The sequence below is a fragment of the Ursus maritimus genome, unplaced genomic scaffold (genome assembly GCF_017311325.1).
Source record: "Ursus maritimus isolate PB19 unplaced genomic scaffold, ASM1731132v1 scaffold_34, whole genome shotgun sequence".
In the NCBI taxonomy this organism is placed as follows: domain Eukaryota; kingdom Metazoa; phylum Chordata; class Mammalia; order Carnivora; family Ursidae; genus Ursus; species Ursus maritimus.
Window position 1 is genome coordinate 12,766,826 of NW_024426008.1, and position 13,931 is coordinate 12,780,756.

Below are 13,931 nucleotides of genomic sequence, written 5' to 3' on the forward strand. Positions count from 1 at the left end.
GTTTTTGATGTAAAGTTCCATGATTCATTACTTGTGTATAACACCCAGTGTACCATGCAATACGTGCCCTCCTTAATACCCATCACCAGCCTATCCTATCCCCCACCGAAGCCCTCAGTTTGTTTCCCAGAGTCCATAGTCTCTCAGGGTTCATTCCCCCTTCTGTTTACCCCCCCTTCATTCTTCCCTTCCTTCTCCTACCGATCATCCTATTTCTTATGTTCCATAAATGAGTGATACCATATGATAATTGTCTTTCTCTGCTTGACTTATTTCGCTTAGCATTATCTCCTCTGAAATAAAATTTAAATAAATCACAATGGAAGATTAAAAATTCTTAAAACTGAATGATATTGAAAATCCTGCTTATAAACAATTTGAAAGATGTTACTAAAATGGAACTTAGAAAGAAATTGATAGTCTTTAATGCTTATATTAAAAAATAAGAGAGGCTAAAAATTAATGAGCCAAGTCTTCAATTTAAGAAGTGGGAACAACAAAACTAACACCAAAAAATATAGAAAAAGAGATAATATAAGAGCATAAGTTAATGAAGTAGAGAAGACAGAACAGAGGAGATCAACAGGGTTAACAGATCTATGAAAAGAACAGACCTTCAAAAAGTACAGTAAGATTGAGTAAGATTGGCTGACATTCAGCAAGAGTAATCAAGAAAAGAAGGGAGTACAAAAGAATAAGGATAATAAGAATGAAAAGGGTCACAACTGCATAGTGAACAGAATTTTTAAAAAATAAGACAATAATATTATAAACAATTTTATAGAAATAAAATTACACAATTTTGGCATAATAGCCAAATTCTGGGAAAATATAGCTTCCATAAAGGACCGAAAAGAAATATAAAATGTAAGTGTTGTTCTGAGCATTAAAAAGAACACTCGAAAATTTAAAGTCTTCTTAGAAAGTTATATTGGCAAGTTTTAACAAATCTTGTAGGGTCAAGGATGGAAAATATACAGAAATGGTTCTAGAGAATAGGACAAAGGGAAAATTCCCTAATTTTGTGAGGCTGGCAAAAACTCGATATGATATCCAGACACGAGGACAACGCAAGAAATGAAAAATTTCTTTTTTCACACTCATGAATGTGGATGAAATAAAAATACCAGCAAATAAAATCCAGAAATAAATTAAATTGATAATAAGTCACGACTGAGCTGGTTTCATGTCAAGAATGTATGATTAGTTAGATATTGGAAAAATTACATAATTCACCACACGGACAGATTAAAGGAGAAACACCTTCTGAGAACTCCAGTTTTATCCTTTGGTCAGTAGGAAAACCGGGAACAGAGGGGAACTTTCTAAATTGAAAAAGAAAAACTATGAATATTTCACAGCAAAGATCAGGCCTGATGATGAAAAGATAAAAGAATTCTCCTTAAAATCAGGAACAAAGGCAATATGCCCACTATTACCACTTTTAGTCAATATGAGTATGAAGGAGACAGAGAGAAAGAAAGAAAATGCATAAGGATTGGAAAAGAAAAACGTGAATCTATAATTAAGTCCTGCTGGCAAAATTATTTGCCCAGAAAAACAAAACAGACTGATTAGTAGAACCAATAAGGGAGTTTTAGCAAAGTTAATAGATAAAAGATCAATATATAAAAATCAATGACATTCCTCACCTGTAACAAAGAACTAGGAAATGGACTTAAAGAAATACGACTTAGAAAAAGAACAAAAATGCAAAAAAAACTTAGGAAGAAACTTAAAATATTTCCCAAAGCCAAAAAATAAAATTAAAAGCTTAACTAAATTGTATTTTTTAAATGTCTAAATTGAGAAAATCATATTAATGCATAGGAAGACTCAATATCCCAAACTTAATATAGAGAGTGAATGTAATTCCAATCATCATTTAAAAGTAGTTTTCTTAGAACTTGTCAACATGATTGTATAATTTATAAAAATCTCATCTGAATAGCCAGATCAATTTTGAGGAATAACCAAGCAGAGGAACTTGTCCTATCAGATTATAAAGACTTTATTACAAAGTTATAATGATTTATACAGTATCGTATTGGTTCAAGGACAGAAAAATAGACCAATTGGGTATGATAACGGGTCTAGAAACAGACCTAGGTATATATGTAAACTCACTATATCACAAAGCCAGTATTGCAGATCGATGGGCAAACAAACAAACAAAAAGATTATTTAATAAATTGTACTGAGAAAATTAATTATCCATAAGGAGAAACACAAAACAATCAACGGCAAACAAAAAAAAGAAACTGAATCCCTAAAGCACACCATGTCCAAAAATTAATTCTACCTGGCTTAAGGATTTTAATGTGAAAGCCAAATTTTAAAGCTTATGTCATAGAAACAAATGTATAAGAGTACGTTTGTGACTTTGGTGTAGAGAAGGATTTAAGACTTCCAACACGGAAACACAGATCAATAAATTCAAATTATCCAACAGAAAAATAAAGTGTGTGTGTAAGCAGAAAAACAGAAATAAAAGCATTAATTAAATGCATAAGGAAATGCTTAAAAATTGTAACACAAAGCCATTTCACACCCACCATATTTGTAAAATTTCAGAAGTCCCACAATCCCCAGTGTTGGGAAGGGAAGTAATGTCAAGAACTCTCATGACAATCACTTGCAATTGGGTAATATGACTTCACATGATGAAGTCATGTGCACTGAAGATACACATGTCCTGTAACCAGTAAGTATGTATATTGATGCCCTCAAGAATTTTTGCACATTTGCTTCAGTAGACATGAACAGAAGATTTGTAGCAACCACAATAATTGGAAACAAATTCAATATCCATAAAGTAGAACACATAATGTTTTAGTATATCATACAACTGAATACTATACAACAAAAAGAAAGAACGAAATGGAATCTTTCAGAATGACAGACTAAGGACCCTGGTGGACCTGCTCCCTAGAAAAACAACAATTTAGTGAAAATTGTACAACACAAAAATTTACAGTCCTTGGAAATTGTCTTAGTACATACAGCCAACGAGGAAATCTTCATTCAAGGAAATTGACTAAATCTCAGGACGAATCCAGCAACATATAGAAAGGATCACACACCATTACCAAATGAGATTTATTCCAGGAAGGTAAGATTGGCTCAATGTACAAAAGTCAATTAATGTAATAATACTATATTATCAGAATAAAGGGGGAAAAAAACATAGATTCAGAAAAAAGCATTTGAGAAAATCCAAACTAGGAATAGAAAGAAACTTCCTTAATCTAATAAAAGTCATGAAGATTATGTATGAAAAACTCACAACAAACCATCATGTTTAATGGTGAAAAAATGGATACTTTCCCCCTCAGATCAGGAACAAGACAAGGACGTTTGTTTTCCCTACTTTCATTCAACATTATATTGGATGTTCTAGTCAGAACAATTAAGCAAGTAAAAGAAATAAAAGCTTCCAGATTGGAAAAGAAGTAAAATTATCTCTATTTGCAAATGAGATGGTCTTTTTTTTTTCCATTTAGAAAAACGTTTTTTTAAAGATTTTATTTATTCATTTGACAGAGAGAGAGACAGCCAGCGAGAGAGGGAACACAAGCAGGGGGAGTGGGAGAGGAAGAAGCAGGCTCCCAGTGGAGGAGCCTGATGTGGGGCTCGATCCCATAACGCTGGGATCACGCCCTGAGCCAAAGGCAGATGCTTAACAACTGAGCCACCCAGGTGCCCCTCCATTTAGAAAATTTTAAGGAGTCCCCTAAAGACTATTACAATAAGATTGTAGGATACAGAATATTGAAAAATCAATTGTATTTCTGTGCACAGTGAACAATCTAAAAATGAAATTAAGAAAATGTCATTTACAAAACCATCAAAAATAATAAAATACTTAGGAATAAACTTAACAAAAAAGCACAAGACTTGTGCACTGAAATCTTAAGGAAAGCCTTCATAAATGAGGAGACATTCCATGCTCAGTAACTGGGAATTTTAATATTCCTCAGATAGCAATATTCCCCAGATGGATCTACAGATTCAATGCAATTCCTAACAGACTCCCAGCTGACTTTTTTCTTTGCAGAAATTGAAAAGCGAATCCTCAAATTCATATGGAAACGTAAGGGAATGAGAACAGGCAAAACAACCTTAAAAAGAACAACGTTGGAGAAATCATACTTCCCAATTTCGAAAGTTACTACAAAGCAACAGTAATTAAGACAGTGTCATACTGGTGTCAGGACAGATCTATAGATCAATGGAATAGAATTGAGAATCCAGAAATAAACCCTCACCTTTTACAGTCAATTGATTTTTGATGTGGGTAACAAAACAATTCAATAAGGGAAGGAATAGTCTTTTCAACAGTGTAGGGACAAATGGATATCCGTGTGCAGAAGACTGAAGCTGGACTATTAACACCAGATACAGAAACGAACTCAAACTGGACCAAACGCCTAAATGTAAAAGCTAAAACTATAAACTCTTAGGACAAAATATAGGAGTAAGTCGTTGTGACATTGGGTTAGGCACCGTTTTGTAAATACAATACTAAAAACACAAGCAGCAAAAGAAAAAACTTGATACATGGTATTTCATGTGAACTTAAAATATTTTGTGCTTCAAATAATACTGTGAAGAAAGTAATAAGAAACACAGAATGGGAGAAAATATATGCAAGCCGTACATCTGATAAGGGACTTGTATATAAAATACAAGAACTCTAACAAGTCAGTAATAAAAAGACAATTCAGTTTGGGGTGCTGGGGTGGCTCAGTGGGTTAAGCATCTGACTCTTGATTTCAGCACAGGTCACGATCTCAAGGTGGTGAGACAGAGCTCGGCTTCTGGGTCAACGCTGAGCGGCAAGTCTGCTTGAGATTCTCTCTCTCCCTCTGCCCCCCTTCCACTGTATCTCTCTCTCAAATAAATAAATCTTTTTTAAAAAGATAATTCAGTTTAAAAATGGGCAATAATTTGAATGGACGTTTATCCAAAGAAGATACACAAACGGCCAACAAGCACATGAAGAGATATTCTACATCCTGTCGTTAGGGAAACATGGATCGAAACGACGACCGGATACCTCTCACACCCACTCGGGTAGCTGTATTAATGATATTTTGTAAACCAAGGTAGGTGTTGGTCAGGATATGGAGAGATTGGAACCCTTCGTACATGGCTGATGGGACTGTAAAACAGTTGAGTATTTTGCACTCATCACTGTGAAGATGTCCTGGCTTTGACTTCTGACTTTTATTCTTACTGATGAAAAGACCACTGTCCATCTCATAAGTTTACTTGTTCAGATCATGAGTCTTTTACTTTTGATAGCTAGTATGAGTCTTCTCTATTTTATCCTCCCAAGTTTTTGTTAGGATTTGGATTTGGTGTTTCCTCTCTGGATCTGCTGTGGATTTCCATCTAAAAATTATGCTCTTCTTTACGTTAGTTTGCTTTCAGGCACATATTATCTCTTTACTCCTGGCCTCTCCACTTGCTTTTCTTTCTGGAAATTCTCTTCGGTATATTACAAAGCTTCTTATTTGCTCTATTCTCTTTGCTAATATTCATCTCTTCATCTCGTTTGACTTCTTGGTGATTTCTAATTATCAATGTTTTCATTAATATTCTCTTCAGCTGTCTAATTTTCTGTTCAGCCCATATAATGAGTGTGTCTTCTTTTCCAAAGTCTATGGTCTTCATTTCCATTTTTCATAGCTGAATTTTGTGTGTATCTCCTTTAAATAACAATCATGGGATTTACTTGATCAGAGACTGGTTGTGTCTTCATGAAGAAATTTATCTCCTTAAAAGTGTTTTGCTATATGAGCTCTTGGATTCTTTTGCTTTCACATTTTCCAGTGAAAAATAGCTATTCTATTCTAGATTCTACTAGTGGTTACTACTAATTTTTTTACTATAGTTGATAATGTTTTATCAGTGTCAGGTATATAACTATTTTTGAAATACAACTTTAAATATTATTTGTCTCCTTGTAGGAATCAAGTATAAAGTGCCATCAAAGTAAAAGTCACTAAGAAGCTGTGCTTCTTCTTCCATCTCCTCATATGACCTGTTACTCCACCATATCTCAACCTGGCTTGCTTTCTTTTCTCTCTTTTCTTTCTTTCTCTCTCTCTCTCCCCTTCTTTCTTTCTTAATTGCTTCTTTTCCTCCATCCATTCAAAATACATTTATTGATTCCCAATAAATGGTAGGAAGTGGAGCATGAAAAAATTTACAGTGTTCAGGACTATTTCTCTCTCTCTCTCTCGCTCTCTCTCCCCCTCTCTCTCAGATATAGATAGACATAAGATCTAGAAGGAGAGTTAGCTTAGGCTGTTATATGTGTTATGAAGGAAGATAAAGCAGAATAAAAGGGAGGGAGAGCATCAAGGGGTGAGAGTTAAAATGACATGATTTATACGGTGGTTAGGGAAGGCTCTATGATAAAGCAACATTTAAACAGGGGCCAGAAGGAAGAGAGGCAGCAAATCATGTGAGTATCTTGGAGAAGAACATTCTGAGCAAACATTCTGAGGTTAGGGATTTTTCTGAAGAACAGCTAGGAGGCAGGGTAGCTGATGAAGGTTAAGGTAGGGGGATACTTGTAGGATACGAAGTCACAGAGTTGATGACAGGAGTAGGGCCTTCGAGGTCATTCCAAAGACCTTTACTCTAAGATAGGAGCCACCGTAGAGTTTGAGGTGAGCAAGCAGTGGCTGGATCTGACTCTTGTTTCAAAAGTATAATGATGTCAAACAAACAAAGAAAAAAAAAGTCAAAAAAAACCAGACTTAAATATGGAGAATAAACTGGTGGTTGCCAGACCGGGTGGGTGGGAAAATGGGTGAAATAAAGGGGATTGAAAGTAAAAAAAAAAAAAAAAAGAAAAAGGAAAAGAAAAAGAAAGAAAGAAAAGAAAAGGAAAAAAAGTATAATTATGTCTACGAACAAATTTCAGAAGGCAAGAGTGACAGCAGGAGGGCATTATTACAGTGATCCAAATAAAAAAGGGTGATGGCAAAGATGGTAAGAAGTGCTTAGATGCAAGATAAACTTCGAAAACAAAGCAGCAAATTGGATCTGCTGATGGTTTGGATATTGGATGGAGAAAGAGACAGGACTCAAGACTTACTCTCAGGGTTCTGTCCTGAGCCACCAAGAGGAAGGTATTGCCATTGGTTGAGATGGTGCACTCCACGGGAGGAACGATTCTGAGTGCATTACGGATGGACTGCCTGCCAGCATCATCGTGAAGATGTTGAACAGGCAATCAGATACACAGGCCACAGAAATGCAAATCTAGACTTCAGGGCAAAGCTGGAAAAATCAACGTGGGGATTCATCAACACCTGGATGTATTTAAAGTCAAGACACCACATTTGGGTACTACTGTAGTGAGTGTTAATAGAGGAGTATAAATACACCAGGAGAGTAAACTCCGCAGTGATTTTATGTTTAGAGGTCGAGGAGATGAGGAGGGACCAGCAAACAGACCAAGAGGCCAGCGTTCAGAGCAGGAGAACCGAGAATGAGAGGACTCCTAGCAGCCAAGTGAGAAGTGTTCAGAAGGAAGCATGGCTGCGTTCATGCTGCTGATAGGTTAAGAATGAGGACAACGATGGGGGTGATAGCCAAATTGTGTTACATGGGGCCACTGTATACATTTACATGAGCTTCCCAAGTGAATGCAGTATGGACAAAGGCCTGGTGAACTGGATTCAAGAGGGAATTGGAAAGACGATACGAAGACAGCACTTGCATCCCATTCTGTCATGGTGTGTTACTGTAAAGGAGAACAGAGAAATGGGATTATAGCTGAAGGGAAATAAGAGGCAAGGAAAGCTTTTTATTTATTTTACTGTGAGAAGTATTCTAGCTTGTTTGCGTGCTCTGGAGAATATCCAGAAGAGAGGGAGAAATTAATGATGCAGGAGATCTGGGGGATGACTGCTATCGGTGATTGGAATCCACAACACACTGGAACTTAGAGACAGAGGCAGAGTATTTGGGGACAGATGCAGGTGGGCTAGGAGAGGTGTCAGTGGAAGCATTATAGAAATTCTGTGTTCATTACTTCTGCTTTCTCAGCGCAAGGGGAATCAGAACAGTGAGAGGAGGTGTTGAAAGTTGGCGGAGCTGGAAGAAGGTGTGACCTAATTGTCTCAGAGAGTGAGAGAGAACGGACCACAGAAACATGGGAAGATTGCAAGAGAGGGGAAAAGCCCTCTTGAGGTTGGTAGATATGGAGTGAAAGTGAGACGGGTCATGTGGTTGTGTGTTTTCACCAGCCACATTTTGCCACCTGAGTGCTGGTGGGAATTCGCTGAGAACTGAATTTAATTAGAGGCAGTGTTTTGTCTGATTAGTAAAATGGCAAGAGGCAAGGGAACTGGAGATACGTACCCAAGGGAATTTGTACAATTGTTGGAATGAGTATACCAGAGGAAATAAGCTGGAGAGAGAGACGATGGTACTTGGTGAATGGGACGTTTGACATCAAGTTTTTGGAGGAGGTGTAGTTCTTGATAATGACGTGTTCTGGAGTTTGAAAGTAGGTGCCTCAGGTAGCATGAAGGACACGTTACTTGGAAGAACAGATGTCAAAGAACCAAGAGCATTGGTTAGTGAAATTAACATTGACACCTGTGCTGACCAAAATGCCAGCCACTGGTGCCCATGGTCATTTAAACTAATTAAAATTAAATAAAACTAAAACTTCAGGTCCTCTGTGGCGCTTGTCACATTTGAAGTGCTCGTGGTCTAGTGGTTATCGTATCAGAGAGTGGAGAGAGAAAACATTTCCAACGTTAAAGGTAAGTCTATTGAACGGATCTACATGGATATGGATATTGATGCCAACAACGATTATGACAAGACTGATTCCGGAGAGAGTGGCAGTTAGTGGCTGATGAAATCTTCAAAGAATGAGTACTTCAGAGGATACCCACCCTAACTCCAGCGGCCCTGACAGGTGTGGGAGAGAAAATGACTACTCTTCAGGAGGGATGACAGGGAGCAGGGTCCTCAGGAGAGAATCGGGTCTTAGAATAAAGAGGTCAAAGAATCATTACGGAAAGAGCTGAATGAATACGTAAGGACTGAGAGACACTGGAAGGTTTTGTGCAGTTGAGAAGAGAAGATTGAATCAGTCTAAGGAATTTACAGGTGTATATGGGGATTAGTATCCAGGTGAAGAAAGATGACCTTAAAGCCTTGAGCTTCTTCAAGAGACTTAGGTAAAGAACAAAACATAATAAGGTTTTCTCTGAGGGTCTGTGAGGCAGGTGGTGGTGGTGAGGCTGTGAGTACTGGTATAGAGGAATGGAAGGTTCTAGGCAATGATGCTATCAGGGACAGCAGGAGGGAGTCTTACTAGGAGTCACTGGTACATATACATGTACGTGGTTGAACTCCAGATCTTAGATTTTGATTTTAAGATTGAGGTAATAGTTATAAAATTATTTTTACACCTTATATAACTTTTTTGAAATAATCATCTTGTTTTTACAGTTTTTTAAACAGCTTTACACTAGACATTTTTAAATATTAACATTGCCCAGCCCTTTTATATTATGACTTTCCAATTTTTAGGATTCTTGGTTTTGCTCAATCTCATTGATTGCGGTATCACTTTTTTTTTTTTTCCAAGATAGGTATGTGGGCAGCCTATTTTGGGGCTTTTTAATATCAGAATGCCTTTCTGTTGTCTTTGTGTACTTATTATGTAATTTGGGGGCCCCAGCATTTCTCCTAGAACTCCAGGTGTTATTCCACTATTTTCCGGAATGTCATGTTACTGAGAAGAGATTTGTGGTAAATTGATTATTATTTCTTTGTTAGAAATGTCTTTTTTTTTTTTAATTCAACCTGAATACCAGTAAGGTATTTTGTCTCTCTTCTTCTACCTCAAAATTTTTTTCCAGTCTGAATCTAGAAACAAGTCTCTTAATTAGTTTTGCCTGGAGTGAGCTCATTCAATACATCGCTCTTCCCTCAACACGGGAAAGAATTTTTTTCTGTTACTGCATTCGTTCTATAGGCTCCAGCTCTTCATTTTCTGTATGTGAGATGTTTCATATTTTTTTCTTCTTATTTTTACAGAAACGTATTCAAGTTTTGCTTCTACAGCACCAGATCTGGTCTTCACTGAATCAGCTGTGTTTTGATTCGCTTTACTATTTTATACAGTTTTAAAGTTGTTATTTAGAACTTTAATACATAAAATGATATATGCAATGATTATATATTGAACATGATAAAATGGATACTCATAATGATACTTTTGAAGGTATGCCGACCAGTAATCCCATCCCCCATACTTCCTTCCAGCTGTTAGAGCATGATTTTAAATTTTGTGTTTACCGTCCCCCTGATTTTTTTTAACTAAATGTTTTATTTTAGAATGGTTTTATATTTGCACAAAAAATTGTAAAAGATGGTAGAGCGTTCCCACAGAGCCATTTGCCATTTTACATAACACGCCGCAGTTTGAATTATCTTGCATTTCTTCTGAATTTAATCCAACTCGGTTTTTTACGTAGTCTGTCTCTGTTTTGCTTTGTTTGTTTGTTTTTAAGAGAGTCCATTTCTTGGGACATTGTGTAGAGGCTGGTAGACAGTTTACCAAAATTTTCATCTGTGTCCTTCGGCAAATGATTTTTCGAGTATGTTTTTCTTCTGAGCCCTCTGGTTGATTTTTTTTTTTAAACATGGTGATGGTAATGGTAGACTGTTTTCTCTTAAATCTTGAGAATAAAGGTTTAAACCAAAGAATATTCTTAAACCAAAGAATATTCTTAAACCAAAGAATATTCTTAAACCAAAGAATAAAGCTTATTCTTTGCATTTTTAATGTTGTTGGTAATTAGAGAACTAAGGCTTTTTTTCACCTCTTTCAAACAGATAATCGCCAATTGGGAAAACGACTTAGCACTATTAGTGTCCTGAAAAAAATTAGCACAAACTGTGTGCTGTAAAACAGCAGAAATGGCTTCTCTCATAAGTCTGAAGGGGCCAGACGTCTGAAATCAGTACCACTGGGCTGAGATCGAGGGTGCTGGCAGGGCTGTTCTCCCTCTGGGGGTTCTGGAAGACAATCAATCAGTTCCTTACGTCTTCTAGCCTGGAGGGGGCTGGGGGGGAGGACTGCTCACATCCTTCCCCTTGTGGTTACATCATGCCAATCTCTGCTTGTCTTCATCCCTCTTTCTCCTCTGCGTGTGGGAAGTCTGCCTCGGCCTCCCTCTGATAAGGGGACATGCAATTTGCATTTAGGACCTGTGGGATCATCTCTCCATCTCAAGGTCCTTAACTTTATCACATCTGCAAAGATCCTTTTTCCTTATAGGTAAAATGTTTAGATTCCAGGAATCAGGACCTGGTATCTTCAGGGGTCCATTATTCTACCTACCACAGGCACCACAAACTATGATCCAGCAACTCTACACGTGTCCAGGCGCGTGAGCGTGCGCACGCGCACACACATACACACACACACACACACTTTTTTCCTACCAAAAGACACGTGAAGAAATGTTCATAGCAGCATGACTTGTAGTAGTCAGAAACCGAACAGTCCATCAAGAGTAGAGTAGATGGATAAGCTCTGACCGAGTCATACAATGGAATACTTTACATCAATGAGAATGAAAGCACTAAAACTGCATAGAACAACATGGACGAATCTCACACACATGACGTGAAGGAAAGAAAGCAGACAGAAAAGAGTAAGCCCCAGAAGAATTCCCACGTGTAATGTTAAAAACGGGCAAAGTTAGTCTGTGGTGTTAGAAGTCAGGATAGCGGTTACCTTGGAGGGGCAGTGACTAGAGGAAGGTGAAGGGGGCTTCCGGGGTGTTAGGAAGGTTCCTTGGTCTGGGTGCTGGTTACTTAGGTAGGCTCACTTTGTGAGAATTTATTGAGTCATCCACTTATGATTTAAGAACATTACCAAAAAAGGATAACTGACAAAACTAACAGTTTTCTCAGGGTCGTGCAGAATCGTGGGGGCGATGGCTACACGGTCGGAGCCAGGAGAGGAAGGGGTCTCAACCTTAGGTTGAAGTCAAGGTTTCAGAAGTTTGAGATTATCACAGCCCTAGGAACAGGTCGATGAGGGGGATATTTCGAGGCACGTCAGCTCCTCGTAAATTTTTTGAGAAAATGTATAAATAAAGAAATCATTTAATAAATGGACATGTGAATTGATAAAGTAGAGGTTTGGCCTGAAAACAGGGAATTGGGTCAGTTAGGCCAAGCCATTTAACAAGAGCTACGCCGTCCAGTATGTAGCCATTAGCCACACATGGCTATCAACCACTTGCAGTGTGGCCAGTCCAAATGAGGGGCTCTGGGGAGCCTGGGTGGTACAGTCAGTTAAATATCTGACTCTTGGTTTCAACTCAGGTCATGATCTCAGGGTGGTGAGATGGAGCCCCATGTCAGGTTCTGTGCTCAGTGCGGGGTCTGCTTAAGACTCTCTCTTCCTCTCCCTCACCCCTGCTCTGTCTCTCTCACAAATAAACAAATCTGAAAAAAATAAATTTAAAAAACAGAGAGCTTCTGTACAAAGAACAAATTGAGTAATTGCTTTTTATGCTGACCACATGTTGAAATAAACTTGAGATATATTGGGTTAATGAAAGTCTACTATTAAATTCCATTTTTTTACTTAAGATATAGCTACTAGAAAATGTTAAGTGACATTATATGACTAACATTTGTGACTTCCATTCTATTTCTTTTGGCCAGTAGTGATCTAGACTGATAAACTTGATCAACAGTTAATAGGTATAGGACTAATAGCTATTTATTTATTTTTTTTTTTGCACATGCAGGACATGGACAGGTCTAACGAGGTTTGGCCCCATGATGGGAAGGCAAGTGAACAGAGTTGGTAGCAAGCTATTATAACTGAACTATTATTATAGTAGAACCATATTATAACTCAATTATTTCTGAGTTTCCAAGTTTTAGAAAACCTAACTGTTCTAAGCAATGGGTTCAAAACTAAATCATCACTGCTCATTTGGCTGTTACATAATCTCTTAGGCTTATTAGGCATTAGATTTGAAATAATATATAAATACAGTATGTAAATGACACGAAAACTGGTAGTTGTTATCATTCTTGAGTTTCAAGTATGAAGAAACAAATATTTCATAGGCCTTGGTGAGAAAAATTCTAAAGGCTTTTCTTTGTAGATTCTTGGGCTTCCTTAGACCAATCTTGGGCCATTCCAGAGCTTGGTGTCCCTAGCAAATAATGAGGACAAGCTCACACACAGAAAGCCAGGCCCCACGATGTCTCCTCCTTCTCACTGTGGACATTCAGCTACAAGGAATTAATGCCTGGATCAAAAAGAATTATTTTGCATTCAAAACACTCAGCAACATCAATCCGCTCCTTCTAGTCCCAGATGCTGGAGGGCCACCCCATCAATCATTCTCACAGACGCCCATCAGCGTGTCGCTGCCGTGTCAGAGATCTGTTTTGGCAGGCTCGCTGCAGGGTACACGTAATCAGCCGCGATGCCACACTTAACCGTGATTGATGCCAGTCTTTTGACAATTTCTCCTGCCAGACCCCTCCATCATTCCGTGGCAATGTTTTCCTGAGTGCTAAATAATTTCTCTGAATTATCACAGCCGTTTTATGGACTGACTTGCAGAGATGTCTTGTTGTCACAGCTGCACTGGGAAGGATTTTTATCTTGTATGTCCTTCCCGGGTTTCTTAACCTCTGATGATTCTTCCATGTTTCTATCGCTTTCCTCATTCATCACAGAAGGGAAATAAAATTTTTTTTTTGAGGTAAATAAAAGGGATATTAGAGTCAGTGTCTGCAATCCGTTTCCAAGTCTTCATTTGGTGGCAGCACGACCTTGAAAATATAACTATTAGTATGCCTCCACTTACTATAACTACGCCTTTGTTATCACTAGGTCTCTT